Source organism: Heterocephalus glaber, unplaced genomic scaffold, assembly GCF_053883595.1.
Source record: "Heterocephalus glaber isolate CG9 unplaced genomic scaffold, H.glaber_assembly_v1.0 deba00000281, whole genome shotgun sequence".
Lineage (NCBI taxonomy): Eukaryota > Metazoa > Chordata > Mammalia > Rodentia > Bathyergidae > Heterocephalus > Heterocephalus glaber.
Window position 1 is genome coordinate 26416457 of NW_028258139.1, and position 20156 is coordinate 26436612.

Below are 20156 nucleotides of genomic sequence, written 5' to 3' on the forward strand. Positions count from 1 at the left end.
TTGGTGAAAACTGCCTTTGGCATTCAGAGACCACACCCCTTCCTTGTCATCTACACCTCACAGGGGTCTCCCCCTCTTCCTCCCACCTTGACCTTTGCCAAACCAGGGCATCCTGAGCATCAGCTGAATTCATACTAAAGTGAGAGTGGCACTCAGAATATCAAGTCTGCGCTGTATGTGCAGTTGTAGAGGGAACTGACAGGGCTCAGTGCTTCTAGCTAAAGGAATGACTTCAAGTCCTGGAGTCATGAGGAGAGACACGAATGGTGGTGTCTTCAGATCATGTGTGTGTGTGTGTGTGCATGTGCGTGTGCTTGTGTGGTGAGGAGGTGAAGAGGATCCTGCTACCAGCCATGACACAAATCCTCTGTGGCTTTGTATCTTTGAATGTACTCTCTATCTTTGAATGTACTGATGGTCGAGGTAATCATTAAGTGAAACACACATTGTCTCTCTAACCCCAAGACTATGGAATGTTCTACACCCAAAGTCTCCTCCACATCCTTGTCTCTTCCACAGTAGTGGTGATGATAATAATAATGGAAGTAGTTTTGGTAAGAGCAATCGTGTTTATTGGTGACTTACTATACACTGGGGAGATATGGTATGTATCATATCATGTATTTTACATGTATATTATATGATGTATAAACCTCAGCAGTCCTTCAGCATAGAAGTTATTATGAAGAAAGCCAAACACAGAGCAGTTGAACAATGTCAAACGGGTGAGAAGTAGCTGTGGATCCAGGGCTGCCTTACTCAAAAGCCCATTCCATATGTTTCCCTGTGTGGCAATCATGACCAGCTGGATCTGCTTGGCAGAGAAGTAGGAAGACTGGGTTTAGTGATGGGACACAGAGGGGAAGAATACCTTGAAAGGGGTCAGTGATGGGAAGCTTTGGGGCCACTCTTTGTTTGTTGGGAAGGGTATCAGGCTATACTGAAGAGAATGTAGCTAAGTGGGGCCAATGGCTATCACTCCAAAGAATTTGCCTTACGCCTGTCCAGGATCACAATGTTGACACCCATCAAGGACTGGAGGCATTTGAAATTTTTTTCTTTTTTCATTAAGTTTATTGATACATTTTAGGTATAAAATACAGTTATATTCCTCATTGGGATCTTGTAGCTTTACATGGTGTATCTTAGTTCTTTTTTTCCCCATTTCCCCACCCTCCCTTCACCCCTTCCACTCGTCCCTATTTACAAAGACTTTGTTTCCATTTTTTCCTTTTCTCATACTTTTTCTTTCCCCTTCTTTCCATTCCCCTACCCTCCTTTACTTCCTATTTCACATTATCAATTATACCATTTGAACCTTTTTTACACTTTTAGTTTTTCACACCAGAGAAACTATTCAGTTTTACACGAGTCCTATTTATTTCCCTTGAGTATGGCCTCATTTAGTTATAAATGTCTCTACCTTCTTGTTCTTTCAACAAAATCCAACACCCATTTATGATAAAAACCCTACAGAAAATTGGAATAGATGGTCTTTCTCTCAAGCTAATAAAGGCTATCTATGAAAAACCAATAGCCAACATCATGTTAAATGGTCAAAAACTTAAAACATTCATGCTAAAATCAGGAACAAGACAAAGATGCCCACTATCACCACTCCTGTTCAATATAGTTCTGGAAAAATTAGCCACAGCTATTAGACAAGAGAAAGAAATAAAAGGAATAAAGATAGGAAAGGAAGAATTTAAACTGTCATTATTTGTTGATGATATGATACTCTACATAGAAGACCCCCAAAATTCTGAAATTTTCAGCTGGATAAGAACTCAGGCTGACTTGCATTCTAGGATGTGATGGGGCCAAGAAGGATACTTAGAAAACCAAGACAAGCATTCCCTATGCTGTCCCATTCGTGTATGCAGGAATTCTCATGCAGGAAACCTTTCACAGCCCCACCTCCCCGGATTGTGACTGCTGCGGATCATTACAAGGTTCCCCTGAAGACACTGCCAGGACTTACTGCTCTCTGTCTTGCAGTGTTTTGGGAGCTATCACCATAAAGTTTGACTGCATCAATGACCATGTTGAGCAAAACTATCGTTGGGAAGCCTGACGTTTTAAAAATTGTAGATCTACTATGGTAGGTGACCAGTGGTGGATAGTTGTGGATAATGGAGGCATTGTTGGGTGTGGCGTGGAATAGATGGTCCAAATAATAGGTATTCTAAGTTTACTCCATTCCAAAAAAAGCAACTGAGACTTTGCTAACCAAAAAGATATGAGCAAAAGGCCTATTCAGAAACTGGAGCTGCTGTGGGCTACTTTATTATAATACCATCCCAGAGCTAATAAGCACTATCCAGTTACCTAAAGATGAATCCCCTCTCCAAGGCCCCTTATGGGAAAGATGTAACTTGCTCAAGAGAAAAATGTTCATACATCAACCTACAGATTCATTCTCACGTCTACAAAGAGCCATGAAAGCCTTTTACCATTTTATGGCATTTCTGTATGGTGGTCCCAATTTTAGAGGCTGCTCTTTACAGAATCTAAAAAAGCAAAGCAATTCCTTTTGAAAACCAACTAGAAAACCAGTTTTCTCACGCCACCCTTTAATTTGTCGAAGTAGAGCTCTTCTCATGTCATGTCTGAAATCTTTCCGTCACTCGAGGGATATCATTAGATTTGAGTTTGGAAAAAAAATGTTTGGAATCTTCAGCTTTCCAGATACCAGTCTTACAGAAGTAACTTAAACCATTAAACGGTTTACTTGCATTAAAACATTTAAGGCAAAACCCTAAATATCCAACACTTACTAGTAGTCAGCTTTTTGAAAAGGTTCTGTCATTTTTTTGTTCAGATAACAACGATAATCTCATGTCAGGTTATTCTGGGTTCTCTTTGAAAGTCAATTTTTAAATTCTGTCACCAAAAATTACCTAGGACATTTGATGAGTCCTATAAGCCAGCAAGATGGACATTGCCAACATGTGTCAAAAGAAGAAGAAAACGAACAGAATAGGAAACACATTCAGAACCATCCTACAGCAGGGATGTTTCAAAAACTGTGTCATTTGTCTTGGAGACATGCATATTTGCATCTAATTTTCACATGAGGTTGGGTGCATTCAGAGTGGTATGACTGTAAACTGTGGCATCATTTTCAAATAGCTAGGAGATTGTTATACAAAAAAGGATTGATACTTCTTAAGTTCTCAGCAGTAGAATAGGTGGAAAATGGAAGGCAGAAGCTTTTGGAATAATTGGAGAAAGAACATAACAGTTACAGAAAGGAACTGGTTAGCTGGAGAAGTCCTGAGGTCTGGTAGCGGTGCTCACCATCAGAGGTCTAGTAGCGGTGCTCACCTGCAGATGGGTTGGCCACAGGGTGGAGATGTTGTAGAAGGGATTCCGGTATCACCTTAGGGGGTTGGGCTCTGTCACCTTGATAGACTTTTTGAACTCAGAGATTCTGTAAGGCTACAAATTTGTATTCCTTTGTATCTAGTCTACGTTGGGTGAGAACTGGTAGAAGGCAGGTTGAAGCTTTCAGAAAAATTTATAGGAAATGATCCTAATTTTAAACAATGCAATCACTAAATGCTACAGCTAAAATAAAACTTCAAAGACTCCTCTCCTGACTTGGTTTAAAAATGGGTACATGCCAATCAAGAGTTCAAGTGGCCTTCCAGAGACCACCCAGCCAATTCCCATCAATCAGAGCCCTGATTTCAAATGACAGAGAACATACATGTACAAACACGTATGGAACATTTTTTCGAGGAAAGCCCCATTTAAAAAGGAAAGCTGCTGTGGATAATCTCTTCTCCCATATTTTATTTACCTAGCAAATAACACATTTGGCTTTCTTCCCCAGTTAATCAAATAGTCCATGTTTAGCAAAAAGTAAGGAAATAAGAAACATAGTGAGCTCCTAAATGTGAGAGATAAGCCTGAAACAGAAAATTAGCTAGAACTCAGAAGGCTGCAGAAGACAATTCTGAACTTGAAGTATTGGGAGACATTGGATAGTGGACTTGGAGTTTCTGAGGGAATTGAGGAAGCTCATTCAGATCAATGTCCTCTTCAAGCAAAAGCAAAACAAGCAAGGAAATCTTCAAAGTACTTTGAAGAGCTCTGATGGCAGAGAATGGGTTGCAGGGTAGCAGGAGCTTCAGACTGCAGACAGACACAGAGAAAATCCCTACTACTAGGGTTTTTGTAGATTTGTGAAATAGCCAAAATGGAATCAGAGCAAGTTTGACAAAAGAGTTGACAGGAACAACTTTAAAGATGAATAAATTAAGTGAAGTGTGCACAGAGACATAAAGTTAATCTGTGATAGAAGGAAATGACTAAAGTGCTCTAGTTCTCATGAGTATTCATTCCAGTCTGAAGCACCAAACACTGAGCTCCAGGGCTTCCCCAGGAACCCACAGTGAGAAGTTCTAGGAAAGACCAGGGCTCGTGTCCCAGGCGTCATGATGGTGGTCAGGCACAGACCTGGGCAAAATCCACACACCACTCACAGGGTCTGCTCCATTGTACTGAAATTATACATTTCCACATCCATCTTTACTGTGTTATTGTGAATACCTCAAAATCAACATCTTTTGTAACCCACTAAAGTTTCTCCCTGTGCAAAGCCAGAACCTGCCGATGAGTAAATGTATGCAATAATTTTGGGTAAACTGAAGCTAAATTGCATTTCCTTGCTATTGCATAGTGATGAGGACCTGAGTGTTAATCACAGCCCCTCCTACCAGTGTACCTGGGGACCTGGTGTGTGTGGGGTAAATGTGGACTAAGCACGGACATAACTTTGGAAATTTATATTTAGCATTGAAAGATAAACGGCTTCACTTCTCCATGACACAATTTCTTCAGCTATAAAATGGAGGTAACTTAACCTACCTCTAGATTTCTAGAGCTATAAAAAAGAGACTTTACATACAAAGTACCTAGAATAATGTTTGTCACATACTGTACAAGTGTTTAATAAGTGATCTGAATTGTCATTATAAACAAATTGTTTACTTTTGTTTCTTTTAAGACCTGAGTCAAGAAATCACTTTTGCAAACTTTCATTTACGAGATCAGAGCCAGTTGGCCCCTCTGGGGATTTAGGGAGGATTCTGGTTCACAGAGAGGAGATATCTGTTAAGTACAGACCAGCATCTTAATAATATATATTCCTGTTTGGGCCTGCTCCCCTGTAAAATAACATGGAATATAATTATGTTGTTTAATTGAATATAACACCCGTTAACTTGGTGGGTAATTTTCTCAACGTGTGTAATATTTTCTGTCCCTCCCTATTTTTCACTTCACGTTAATCTAGCCCACGGCTTTTTGCTGCTTTAGCTGTGGAGCCGGGTTTTCCCCACTTGCTCTGTTCTTCTGAGCTACATCTTCTGGTCTCATAGAGACTGAGAAACGAGAATGCAGTGATCAGATCTGAGCTATCTCTGTGGCCTGTAAGAGTTTTTGAGGGGTTTTATGGTTAATTTTTTTTATTGAATATAATAAAGTTTATGTGACTAGTAAGGTACACTTTAAAGGAAAAAAAAATGTTAGTGAGGAGGAAAAATTGTACAGACTAAAGGAAAGTTGTAGGCCTCGAAGATCCAACTGCTCTCTTTGAGTCTCTGAGCTCCACTTTGTTGGAGGAGGCCAGGCCCCCAGGCCCATTGAGGGGCCCTGCGGTCACCAATCTTCCGTGAACTTCCTCCTCCATCCTATACTGTGTCATAGCACTGGAGCTTTGCAAGTTTAAAGTATTAATAGAGAAGGAAGAAAAGACTAAATAATCATGATAAATGATCAGTAGTGAATTTGGAATCCATCTTGTACTTAATGCTTTTGCTGCAGATGCCTTCATTTAACTAACATTAAAATATGAAAATTAGTTTATATTTTCTGTATACTCAGGGACCAATAAGGGGAAATTACCCAAAATACTAACGGGATAATTTCTTAATTTTTTTGGTGGGAGCAGTTTCAACCTTTTCTTGGGATTGAGTTAATTCCAAGAACATATAAATACAAATTTATATAAAAGAATTAATAATATAATTAAATGTTAAAATAATTTAATTTTAAAAACAGAACATGAAAAAGCCTGGCTTTTGCTCAACTCTGTTCAATATGAATGTTAAACTGTGTCATTTTAGAGTTTGCAAAGAACTGCATATTGACACTCTGAGAAGAGAAAAATGTGCATATTGTATGTCATAGGTACTATGGAATAGAGAAGGAATACAAATCTGAGATCAGAGTTCTTAAGTTTAGGTTGTACAGTTACGAAAGGTAGTGTGAAGTCTTGTAAATGAATCAACCAAATCTAAAATAATTGATGCAAGTCTGTACTGTAGCTACTGATAACTACTCTCAGTAGCTACTGATAACTACTCGCAGAAGCATTTGGAGGAGCATATGGCACTGTGACATCCTGAAAAGCAGGCAGAGAGCAGGACAGAGACATTTGGTAGCATCTGCAGTTGAAAATGTGGCTTGCTGTGACTTGGAGAATGAAATATTTTTTGGTAAAAATCCTCTTTGACCATGAATTTTGAACATGAAGCCTCCTTTGAGGCTGACATGTGATGAAACGTCTCAGGCCCTGGGATTGCTGAGGAAAATTCTCAGGGACTCCTCTTCGGGTCAGGCTCAGTGTAAGTCTAACAGATGAAAATGTCTCTGGAAAGGCTTTGAAAAATATACATTTTGGCTTTACTTCTCCATGATGTAAATACTCTGTCCACTGCATCTGAGAAATCTCTCATTTTTAAAATTGGCCATTGCAGAAAATTTAGGTAGGGCTTTGAAAACAAATGTGTTCTATAAATTTAAAAGCCAATACTAGCATTGCTGTTACCACTAACATTTTCCATTTGCCCTCTAACATTTACAGACCTCACATTTATAGATAACATTCCTTCAAGAATCTCCAAGGTTTGCAGATTGTCAAATAAAATACACTTGGTTGGGAATTTTATAAAGAAAAAGATAATGAAAATCCTCAAAAGAAATTCAGAAATAGTTTTTTTTGTAATGGATTTCAGAAATCATTGCATTTATAGAAATTATTTTAAAAGTATATAATTAAACTTTGAGAAGAAAGCTTTGTCCGTCTATTTGTATTGATGCAGTGTCTCTTGCTGGGCATTAATTTTTCCCACTAATTTTTCCCGTCTTCAGCAAATCATTAGTGAAGGTTTTAGAGGAAGGCAAGAAGAGTGAAGAAATGAACTACTATGTACTGAATATAAACTGTTTGCAGGGCACTGTGCTGAATAATTTTCATCCACTATTTGATTAAATCCACCCATGATGAGCAAACTTACAACCCCCTAAGAACTTGTAAGAGACTTAGAAGTCGTGACACAATTTGCAAAAGGTGGAGATGGGGTTTGAATGATTTCTGCAAATGTTTCAGAATTTCCCCTGGACCACACCCCTTGCTCTACTGGGGAACTACCTTGAATGCTAAGTATGTGAGGGGTGGAACTGCGGGAGACTCAGCAATTTCAGGTAAAATCAGTGAGTGAAGATTGAGCTGGAGATATCTTGCAACAGAGCACGAGGTAATAGGGGCCAAAGGGAAAGATGAAATTGAGAAATTATCTGAGTTCAGTCCACACCAGACACCATGAGCCATGGAGACAGTTTTTGTCTTTTTAGTAGGGAGAAATGGGCAGCTATGGATAGTTTCTCTAAGATTATGACATGAACACTTTGGTGATTTAAGTTAATGGCTCTGAATACCAGGTAGAGAATGTGTGAAAGGAGGGAAATCGTTCAGATATCTTTGACAGAAATTTAAGGAAAACGTGATGGTCAGACTTCACTGGTAGCTATGGAAAAAGCAAAAAGCGGAAAGACTTAAGGCATAAAAAAATTCAACCTAGCTCAGTGATTGATCAGCTAGAATAAAAGGAATAGGATGATTTTCAGCCCTGTCATCAAGTTTGTGCCCTAAAACCCTAAGTGGAAGGTGGAGTTAATCATTTGCCTTTAATTGAAGCTCTACAGTTTTAGTATCTACATCAATTAAAGAAGAAATCACACTGAAGTTTTTTTCTAATCCAGAAGGTTTTCAACTGGTCAAACTAAACAGAAGAATTTCTCAACATTCCAGTGGCATGCAAGTTCTCTGGGGGAAAATGCATGTTCATTCTTTCTAACCCAATGCCAACATAGGTAATTTTAGAATAGCAAAGAGCAAAAAAGCAAATTATTCTCTTTTAACAACTTAGAATAGCCTATGCTTACACATGGCTGAATAGATATACATGTCATTATTTGTGCTTCCTTTTGGAAACAAAGCTATGAATTCCAAAGACACAAAAAAATGGAAGAGAAGAGCAAAAACAAAGAGCTAACTATAAATTTCAGAATGATTGAAAGTGAATGGAGGAAATGACAAGGCAAAGAAAGTGAATACCAAGTACCTATAAAGTACCTATAGCGAGGAAAACTACTAAGGAGCAAGATGACTTATCTCGAAGAACTCAGTGTCTCAAAAAGTAGCAATATAATGTACCATCAGATGTGAGAGTAAATAAGGTCCAAAATAAGGGATTTTTTTGAGACACTACATAGAGGGAGTTATACAACTATTATGACCATGGCCTTTTCTTTAGCACCAGATAATATTTCTACCACATCCTAGCAAAAGGTTCATTCTGTCTGTAAATTTAGCCAGAGATCTAGGGCTCAAGGATCTTAGACATCAGTAGAGCAAATCAGGAGGATGAAATATTGTGGGGAGACTGAATAAAATGACTTCTAGTTCTCTTTTCTTACTAGTTGCTAAAAACGTGGAGACTCAATAATTCACCACCATCATCACAACATCATCACTTCTTCTCCCCCTTATTTTCATGGATCCAAACACGTCTTCCTCAAGTAGATTGTTCCAGCAGTGTTTCCTGAGGAAAAAACAGCAATGTTTTTATAATCCTGCCTTCCCTTAGATAGTACTAGGCAGCAACATTCACTGTATTTTTTGTCTCACCTTGTAAAGACATTCATGAAAGAGGACTTCCAGTCCTGCTTCAGGAAGTGTGTCTGAAGTAAGGGGAAGTATTCTGAGGAGGATTAATGGCAATATGTCTCTTACTGTGATAACTTGCAAAATTTAAACATTCAGCATATATTTTCATCACACCTCATTTAATACCAGTTATAATTGCTCAAAATGAAATAATTATAAATACAGTGAAATATGTACATGACTTATGAAAACTACAAAATGCAAATTAAAAATCAAAGAAAGTCAAAATAATTGGGGAGATTCATCATAATTATAGACTGGAAGATTCAACAAAGTAAAAATGGAAATTCTGCCCAAGTTCATATACAACTCACTCATTTCCTATGAAAATTCTGGCAGTATTTTATTAGATATAAACAGTATTATCTGAATTGTGTAGGAAAAAGTAACGTGGGAGGAATCAATCTACTTAATTACAAAAAGCTTTATGCAGTTCTCATAATTAAGACTGTGCATTGGCGAAGGGATGTGCATCCAGAGACTGACTGAATAAACAGAAAAAACCAGCATCTAGTATTCCGCTGCCTTTTCACAGTCAGGTGATGCTGTTCAATGGAGGAAGAAATGCAGGACATCCACAGACAAAAAACAAAATAACAAAAACAGCCAACTTCTCAGCACAAGAATCAGACTTCACATATCAACATTGTACTCAAGTAGCAAGTGGACTTAAACATAGAAAATATAACTTTAAAATGTTTAGAGCACACTTGGAAGAAAATCTTGATACTGTTTTAGGCACTTGTTTCTAAAACTTGACCCCAGAACTATGACCTATTAAAAGTAAACTAATAAGCTGAAATTCTTTGAACAGTGAAAGAACTTTGTTAAGAGGATGAAAATATAAGATTAAAGTATGAGTGAAAATATTTATGAGTAATATATTTGATAAAGAACTGATATAAATCTAATATTAAAAATTTTGAAAAATTAACAATAAAAATTCAATTAAATGAGAAAATATTTGAGTAGAACTTTTGCTGAGGAAGACATCAAGGTGGGACATAAACACCTGAAATGATAGTCAATGTCATTAGCCATTAGGGGCATATAAATTAAAACTATGGTGAGCTATTATTACACCTCTATCAGTATGGCTACAATTCTTAAAAAGTGATAAAAATAAAAATGAGGTTGCAAAAAAACTAAATTACTTATACAGTTGGTGCGAATGTTAAGTGGATAACAGTTGGTCAGTTTGTTAAGAAATCAAATAAAATAACAACAAATCTGAAGGTGTTATTACTGTACAGTTTAGCAATTATACTCATGAACATTTATCTCAGAGATATTGAGACTCACATAAGAAGCTCATACAAAAACTTGTACAAACATATTTATATTAACTTTATTTATAATAGTGCCAAACTGGAAGAAAAACAATCTTCAATGAGTAAATGGTTATATAGTGGTTTATTCATATCATGAAATACTACTCACCCGTAAAAATGAATGAGTTGGGCCAGGGATGTAGTTCAGTGGCACCGCGCCTGCCTGGAAAGCACAAGGTCCTGAGTTCGATCCCCAGTACTGAAAAAAAATATGAATGAATGAGTTATTGATAAATATAATTATCTGAAAGAATCTCTGGGTAATCTTTCTAAGAAAAAGTATCCAGTCCCAAAGTTTACACATGACACACTTCTGTTTATATAACATTGTTCAAAAGACAAAAGTATAGGAATGAGAGCTGATTGGTGGTTGCCATAGGTTACAGAGGAGGTGAAGTGTGGCAGGAGGTGAATGTGGTCATAAAAGGACGACAAAGCTATCCAGGATGAGACAGAAATGTTTCATTCATTTTGACTGTATCAATGTCAATATTTTGAGTTTTAGTTTGTGGTATAGTTTTGGAAGCAATTACCATTGGAGTAACTAAGTAAAGGTTACATGGCCTCTCTTGATTTATTTCTTGCAATTGCATATACCAGGACTCAGGAGGCTGAGACAGGAAATCACTGCTGTCTGAAACCAGCTTGGACTACATAGTGAGTTCAAGTTCAGCTTAAAGTTCATGCTGAGACTCTGCCTCAAAAAACCAAAAAGAAAATTTCATATAAATCCACAGTATCTCAAAATACAAGTTAATTTTAAAAATTAAATAGTGTGATCAAAAAATAAGTTCCTTACAGGAGAAACAAAGATCTACTTTTTACTTCCTTAGTGAAATCCAATGGTTCTCAAATTATTCTGTGTAATGAGTATTTCTAGATAATATATTTTTGAATCTATATTTCGAACATAGGATTATAAGTCAAACATATATTATAAATGGGCAAGTTTCTGAAAACTGGAAATATTTCCACCAAAGTCATCAACTCGCTGGGCTACATACACAGCTGGATCACATATGCAGTACATATGAATACACAGTTACATATGAATGCATGCATATCTGCAGATACATACACACCTATCTCTCTATGTACATGTAGATATATTTTTTTCAGGTTCGATGACCCTTGCCGTCTTTTTCATCTGCTACAAATTCATGTTATAATTACTCTGATTTCAGAGTTATCTCCTACTTTCCCAAAATGTCTTAGGGACATAACTACGAGAAGATATATCATCTACCATAACTTATCTTATCATTCCTTGTACACTATTTTTCTTAGGCTACCATCCTGTCACTTGGCTCTTTGGATAAAGCTAACTTCCTATTTCCAATTTAACTGCTGTAAATTTTTCTCTAGTGTTCAAGAAATGACAGAAAGTTGGATGCAGTATGTCTTAGTTGTTTCTACCTTTACAAATTTTGTAAATTAAAGGGTTCTTTTCAATGACCCTTCAATTTACACCTTTTTTGTATATAAAGTACATTCATTCCATCCTAGCACACTAAAATTCTTAATCCATTCCAGCATTAACTCTAAGACAACCACATTGTCTAAGTTGACTCTGGGTAACAATCAGCATGATATTCATCCTACAGCAAAATCCCACTCCAGCTGTGAATCCCTGGAAAAAAAAAATCAGCTGTTTCCAAAATACAATGGTGGGCCAGGCCTAGAAAGAGCCCAGAGTTCCGGAAAAGCCCAAGACCTGGCAGGGAAAGTGCCTGGAGATTAATCTTACAGCTTGATACTCTGCCTGCCGGCAGCCCCGGAGCACCAGCCCTGCCTCCCTGCAGGGATGGGGACAGCTCTGCCTACTGAGGCACAGCAGGTAGCCTTTTGCTCTGAAACCAGTGACACAAGAGCCCCTACCCACATCCTGGCCCTGACAGCAGTGGCAGCCTTGCTGGTCTCTGCACCTCCTCTGGGGTCTTCTTCATCCCTTATTCCTAAAGGGTAATGCGTGTTTTCGATGGAGTGCACTTCTGCCTATCCTGTAGAATCTAAGAGGTCTGACATCTTTTATTATTTTTGCCTCTGGCCCTTTCAGTCTAAACAGGTAGCATGTCTCCCTCCACACATTCTTCTTTTTCATCTGATTTAACCCAGAGCTTTAGCACTGAACTGCATCCCCACTCCTTTGATTTTTAATGTTTAACACGGGGTCTGGCTAATTCACTGAGTTTCTTAAGGTGGGGTCAAATTTGCAATTTTCCTGCCTCAGCCTACTGAGCAGTTGGGACTACAGACTTGCACCAGTGAACCCAGCCAAATGGATAGCCTTTCTGCTGGAATAACCCCATCTCTCTCCCAGCTTCTGTTGAGATGGCTGATTACATTATTAATGTCTTTATTAAGTTATTACCTGCCCTGCCCTTGGATCTCTCCCTAAAACATATTTTCTTATTCTTTTCAATAAGAAGAAGGAAAGCATTTTCCAAATCTTCAAGATATGTTTCTTTTTGATGAGCAATACTTCTTTAGTATATGCTTTTCTTGCACTTTACTATACGATGCAAGGAGAAACCAAATCACATCTCCAAGACTTTGTCCAGAAATCTCCTATGTTAATATTCAAGTTCACCAATCCTAATTTCTGCCTCCCACAAAACACTAGAACAACAGCGAAGTTCTCTGCCACTTTATAATGAGACTTGCTTTTCAGGCATTCAATATGTTCCTCACTTCTGTCTGAGTTTTACCATTCTGTCTCCTAAAGGCAATGTCCCTAAAGCTCTTCTGTCTTTTACCAACTCACTGGCCCCAGAGTCGCTCTCATAGTTTTGAGCATTTGTTACAGCAGTGGACCAACCAAAATCTGCCAGTTTGCTGGGGTTGTCATAAAAAGTAGCACAGACCGGGTGACCTAAGCAACATACATTTATTTTCTCACAGTCCTGGAGGTCCGAAGTCAGAGGTCAAGCTGCCAGCAGGGTTGGGTTCCTGTGGGGCTTCTGCTCCCGGCCTGCAGACCTTCCTGAGTTCCTGCTTTTCCCTGGACACCTGAGCTGTTGCAGTGTTCCTGTGTCTAAATTTCCCCTCTTGTAACGACACCAGTCCATCTGGATGAGACCCACCCCTGAGGGCGGCATTTTAATCGAAACACCTCTTGGAAGTCCCTGTCACCAAGCAGTCACATGCTGAGGCACTGGATATGAAGCCTTCAAGGTGAGATTTTCACAGCCACAATTCGGCCTGTAACAAAGGGGACCCTCACTGGCGGGTGGTGCTTGCTGCTAGGCTTGAAGCTCCCGCACTGTGTAACGGACTCATATATAAGCATCCTTATATTAAATGGCTGAATTTAATATACAGAAGCAGACACAAAGATAAAAAGTTTAAAAACTCAGCTAGAAGGACATATCACTTATGAACTTCTAGAGAGGACTCTGCTTTCTTTTGGGCCAAAGGAAGACAAACACCCTATTATTTACAACATTCCATCACACATCAAAGACCGGTACGTGCCTTTCTACCAGTCTATGGGTGATGCTGTAAGGAGCTGTAGTTCAGGGATGATATTATTTACCCCTTAACTATTCATTCAAGTAATTTGACATTTACAGTATTTCTATGGTGCTGCATGTGTATATGTGGAAACACATCAGCTGTAGAGTCAAATTCTTCTAGCTAATCCACAGTACTTACATTTAATTGTGATGCTTCGCTCTCAAAGTTCATCACTTTACTGATCATATCTGTTTTTGCATATCATCAAGTAAGCCAGACTATATGAATGCACTTCTAATGCCTCAGCTCTTACACAAATGTAAACAATGAGATGGAATGAAGTGAGCTACCAGTCATTGAGGACCAGCTTTCTGCCAGGTATTCTGTGTGAAATAAGGCAATAAAGGCCTGGATCACTGCCTTGGGACCTCAGGGTAAATCACCCAAGTACCACCATCAGTCATCAAGAGAGAGAAGCCCTATACTGCAGAGCCACAGTAGCGACAGCTGTCATAGACCTGGGAGGGTACGTGGGACTGCCTACAAGTGGTGACCCTATGCTCACATCTTAAGGGAAAGGCAGAGCTCAAACAAATAACACAGAGGTTCAGAAGAAACCCAGTCACCATGAACTGTGAGGACTGAGAGTCATCGAATGAGCTGTTATGAAAGACACTAAGGAAAGGTAAGTGGAAACCTGTACTCTTTGTTCTAAATTTGGGAAATTCAATTAACTCCTCTGAAGGTTCATTCCCCTAGCTCTGAAATGGGAATTAGCGTGTAGTCCTTAAGAGATTATAATGAGCATCTATAAACCAAACTAGATGAAATGTGTAATGTACCTAGAACAGTGTATAAGCAAAGGTGTGGTACATAGTAGCTCTGGCCAGTACAGTGTATTTCCAAAAGTCAGCATTGTGGAAACACTCTTCCTAGCAATTCTCATTACTCTCAGCACTCTCTTTGCCACAACAACCTCCAGATTGCATCAGATCCAAACATAATCCCAAAGAATCTATAAATATAGCCAAAGATTCCATCCATGGAATATGTATGGAAGACTTTTAGGATGAGGAACACTTTGTATGTTCTCTAAAGTCTTTCTGGTCCTCAGGAAGAGCAGCATTTTGCTTCTAATCCTAGGCATGTGAAAATCTCCTGAACTTCTTTCTAGTGGGAATCAGGACCAGAAAGTAAGAAGAGGACTCCTGTGGCAATGGAAGGAAGGTACCTTCAAAGGTTTTGGGTCCTCACACCCTCAAAGTAGAACTGGTTTTCTGCAGCACAGTCTAGCTTTGGATTGTAAATACTCCTGCAAAAGGATCACAGGGTAGATCATTAATGGCCTATGGAGGACATTGTCACCCCTGTGGGGGTCATTCCATGAGTGATCCCTACACAGCAAAATGCTTTTATGAAGGAGAAACCCTCAGCCTGCACTCTGGTCTCGCTCTCACCACAATGCTGCCTCCTCTTTCAGCAGCAGCTCTTCCCTTTCTGGTTCAGTTCCCAGGCCAGAAGGACCATTGATCACCAGTGAGCAGAGACTTTTGAGAGGTGGCCAAGCCACGCAGAGGTCTGTCATGGATGACTTGGTTTTGAAGTGTAGTATATGAGTGGAGAAAAAAAATACACTTCCTCCCGACCTGACTTGTGGTCCATGAGTAGGAAGTTAAGCAAGAAGAAAAAAATGAGCAATTAAAAAAAATTTAATGAAAAATACACACTTAGAAAGAAAGTGATATTTCTAACAGAGCTGTTTATTGCACACTTTGGTTTCTTCCTCATGCTACAGCTTTATTCATACCATGCCCAATCTGAAAACCTCATGTCCAACAGACAAAACTGTGCAGTTTCCTGGAGTGGGTCCACTGAGCTATTCACTGCCTCCATGTCTTCCTGCAGACACTTTCCTCTGAACGGATTGTCTTTCCTTCCTTCTACTAGGTCTATTCAGCTGGGAAACTTTCATTTCTTTCTTTGCAAAGGTCAGGACTAAAGACTTCTTCATGCCCATTCTAACTGCTTCTCTCCTCCAGTCACCTTTATGTCCTGGGCTGAGTCTGCAGGTGTCTAGGTGTGCAAACATCCTAGAGTACACAGAAAGGGTGCTGCACACTTTTCCACTTACCAGTTACAACGGAAGGCTTCAAGGTGAAAATATTATCAATTAAAAATATATACATGATTGTATAAGATCTATAAAAATTTTCTTAAAATATTAAAACAAGAATCCTTAAAACTACTTTTGTGGATTCTGCATTCAGCAGAAGATTGGAGACAATCTTTCTCTTCAATTTCAGTAGGAAAGTTTGAGAAGAAGTGGAGACAACTTCGGTGACTGCCTACTTCCCTTACATTTTATTTGTTTCACCCATGTTCCTGTCCCTGGGAATGCCATCAAGCACATTTAACAAAGGTGTCCAGTGTTATTCTTCAGTGGGTCCTCAGCATCTCACATATAGAAGAGAACTTTGTAAGTGTCTTTCAAATTAAACCAAAATGAATTCAGCACGCATAGCAAAAAATCAGGACATTAGATAACTTTGTTAATCAGTCTGTTCTGGCCTAGATCTGAATGCAGCCTAAGAATAAGAACAGACACAGCTGGTTAATACAACAGTCTATCATGTGGAAATCTCCACTGATTGATATTTCCTTGACACTGGCCTTCATAATGTAGATATTAGAATAAATAGCAAAATTTTACGGAGAGGTCAGATTTGATTAAATCTTATTTATAAACTCTCAGGGATGGATAGGGTCCTAGAAATCATCTGTCCCAGGGCTAGCAGATCTGCATGTGTGTGAACACTCTTACTTTCTAAGACACTGGGAGGTATTATTAACTAGTCACAAATCTCCCTTTCACTGAACCTAGCTACTGACACAGAAAATTTCTTAACCCATTACACTAGGCAGGCATGAGCAGTCAAGTAATCTTGCAAAGAGAATTTAGTCTGACTTTGATTGTGTTCATGCTAAATCTGAAGAAATAATGTCTGCAGTAGTATTCTGGACAAGAGGACATCAGGTTTCCAGTTGAGCACCTCTAAGATGAAGCCTTTCTAAGTAGTTTACTCATATACTCATTATTTAATCACTAATGAATATACATGTCATTAATGTTACCTAAATCAAGCAACTCCTAAATACCAAATATTATCTTTACAATCTTGTTAGATAGAAATTATTAATCACATTTTAATAAGTAAGATAAATGAGAATACAAGAAAGAAGAATGGGAAAGGCAGCCATAGTTTCACTTGCTCAGTGTTTAAAAAAGACAATCGAACCAATATGATAAAAGCAGAAGATTTTGCATTGAAAATGAGGTTTCATCACTTTTCATTTAAAAGTAAGAATAAACTTTTATTTCCACCTGGCAGTAATGGGTCCATGTGTCAAAGACGGTTTAGCTCTTAGCTCGCTTCTGCACTTGGCAGTGTTCCACGACCTGCACTAGACAAGACTGTCCACAGTTCACTAGAGTATGTCTTCATTTCCTCCTGCTCTGCTTATTGTGCCTGTGAAGCCCTTGTCAGCATTGGCATTAAGTACCCTGACACTAGCATGGCTTTTAACCTTTGTATTTGTTCTTTTCTCTGACTTTAATGCTCTCCCTTTGGTTTCTGTGTTGCTAAAGGAATAAAAGTTTTGTAAGGGGATCTGTGGATGGGAGAGGAAGGAGGATTCGGATTCGGATGCAATATGTATATGTAACAATTCTTCCAAAAAGAATGCAATTATCACGTATCTCAAAAATATACTGATTTATAAAATTAAAAATGGATTAAAAGTTGGTAAGGGTAGAGGGAGACTAGGACTCTAGAGGTAGCAGAATTCCAGAGAGTTTAATCTCAGCTTTTCAGCTAACTGTATTCCTTGATACTTTTTTTCCTTACAAATTATTTGTCTGGACAGAAGGTTGAGAATCCAGGGTTGTCTCTGCAAAGGACTATGGGTAGGAGCCAGAAAATTCAGCAACTATTTGGGTGGTCCTGGTAAGTGGATTTTTTCCATTTTGATCTGGTTTTCTCTTCCTTAACATATGACCTACCAAGCTCATGTCATGAGTCAGGTTACCACATGGTACTTCTGCTCGGCATGCATAAGTCACACTGGATCTTACTAAAATTTTATTGCTGTTATCATAATGTTTTAATAAGTTTGCATACCTTGTTATAATCTCTTTGACTTCTTATCTTCTGCCTATCCCATTTCCTGACACATAGTCAGAGTTTAAGAAATGGTTGGCCTGTTATTCAACAGCACCACTGTTTGTTGTGGTTTGGACCATGAATCTCCCCAAAAGAGCCATGCACTAAAAGCTTATGCATCCCCGTACAGCCTACTGTGAGGTGGCGGAACCTTCAGGAGATGGAGCCTCATGGGAGGAATTTAGATCATGATGGATGTGACCTTGAAGAGAATAAGGAGACCCCAGCCCTTTCTCTCTCCATCTCTGCTTTCCAGCTATCATGATGTAAAGAACTACAGTACCCTCCACCAAGTGGGCCCTGCCATGGGGCTTTGCTTCACCACAGACCCCAAAACAACAGTGCCTCATGGACTGGACTTCTAAAAGCACAAGATAAGTAATCATTTCCTCCTTACACATTGTTTTTCTCCATTATTTCGTCACCAAGACGGAAAGCTAACGCTTTGTTCTACCCCTTCACCCCTCCCTTCATGGTCACTTGCAAATATGTCAAGATCAACCTCCAAGCCGTGAAGAGGTAGATGGAAAATGTTATCCCTACTTAACATACAACAAATGACTCACGTGATATTTTACATAGAGAGGGAGAGAAGATGAGAAACAGTTTATGAGACAGTATGTGTTGAGTAACATGTCCCCACGAAGCCATAAAGTGGAACAGAATGGGTATAGAGTTGAAAACATTCTAGAGCCCATCTTTTCAGCTGCTGGCCTCTGTAGTAAGGTTCCCTCTCTTGATTTTGATGAGTACCAGGCTTCAGTGCCTTTCAAATACATTGTGCTTTTGGTGAAGACCAACTGTCTATAATTTCATTGTATACAATCAATTTGAGCATATTAAAACAGTTTATTTCACTCTTGTGCCCAATTGTGTTTCCCTCTGTAACACAGATTCCAGTGTGGGAGGGACAAGCATGTGAGACAAGGGAGGAGGAAATCTAGTGGTAGGCAGCATACTGTTTCCTTTGTTTACAAAAGTTACAATAAGATTCTTCCCCTGGCTTTTGTATTAGAATAAATTATCTCACTTGAGGTACATCAACCCTTCTTATAAAGTATCTTGGGACAGCATTGCTTTATTAATGAAGCAGATATGATTATGTATGAAACACCACATGTAAGTAGGAAATCATTTGAAGCTAGAATCTTTGATCATAGAAGTATATAAATGTTATGGCTGAGAGATTAAAAAAAGAGAAGAAATCAATTCTATTTAGGGGGGAGGATACGAAAGAAAGCAATGAAGAAGTAACACTTCTATTATATCTTGAAAGATGAAGAAAATGTCACCAAGGCAACATGGGATGAAAACCTCCCCAGCTGAGAAAATGAAGGAGGGCAGATACATGACAGTCCCTACTGGGCTAGGAAACAATTGGTATTGTCTTGCTTGACAAAACAGACTAGGGAAAGATGTGGCTAGAAATGTAGCAGGACAAGGGCTGTTATGACTCATGAATGAAAGAAGGAAGGATAGGAAGGGGAGAGGGAAAAGAATAAGAGACAGAAAGAGAAGTTGTGAGAAGCATCACCATAAAGTTCCTCCGAGTTTGGCATTCATAGTTTCATCTAGACACTGATTCAGGGAGCACTGTGTTTGCCGGAGTTGGAAATTGGAAAATGGTATGGCTGTGGCTGACTTGGGTCCTGTACTTCGAAGCTTGGGCTTATGGTCTGATGCCGCCCAGCACCTCTGGACCAGGTGGCCCTCTTGGACGAGAACTTGGCTCTCACTGCGATTGGCAAATCTCCATATGTTTCCTTTCAACTTAGCCCTGTTCTTTTTGCTTAATCTTGAAGTTTGAATGAGGTCATTTGCACCCCAGTTTGGATGAGTTTCTCCTCCTCCTAAAACAATTAGAAAGGGCAATGTTAGAAGAGAAAACACAACAGATAGCTACCGAAGCCTAATTCTACCTAATTTGACTGATAATTTTGGCAAAACATGTAAAAATTTCTCTTCTAAAGTTTTTCAATTCTAAGGTTTTTCATTTATTATGACAAGAGTCAGTGTTGCCTATTCAAATGCTAGCATAGCAGAGAGAGCTACTGTTGCTATGTACCTGTATAATCTGTACTAAGAGTTAGATATCCCCACACTCAGTTTCTCATGTAGAAAAGGAGGACA

General features: G+C 38.9%; 1 long non-coding RNA gene across 4 annotated transcripts in view; it reads right to left on the reverse strand.

The window, feature by feature from the left end:
- Positions 1 to 732: 732 nt before the first annotated feature.
- LOC147830255 (uncharacterized) overlaps positions 733 to 20156 on the reverse strand; it is a 99453-nt gene continuing 80029 nt past the window's right edge. For 2 of the 4 annotated variants that reach the window (XR_015441403.1, XR_015441401.1), the window contains exons 3-6: positions 19561 to 19876; positions 10460 to 10549; positions 8981 to 9053; positions 733 to 8894 (exon numbers count right to left, since the gene is read on the reverse strand). This is a non-coding gene — a long non-coding RNA (uncharacterized LOC147830255). The remainder of the gene's footprint in view (positions 8895 to 8980; positions 9054 to 10459; positions 10550 to 19560; positions 19877 to 20156) is intronic. The other 2 variants (XR_015441404.1, XR_015441402.1) reach the window with 1 other exon arrangement.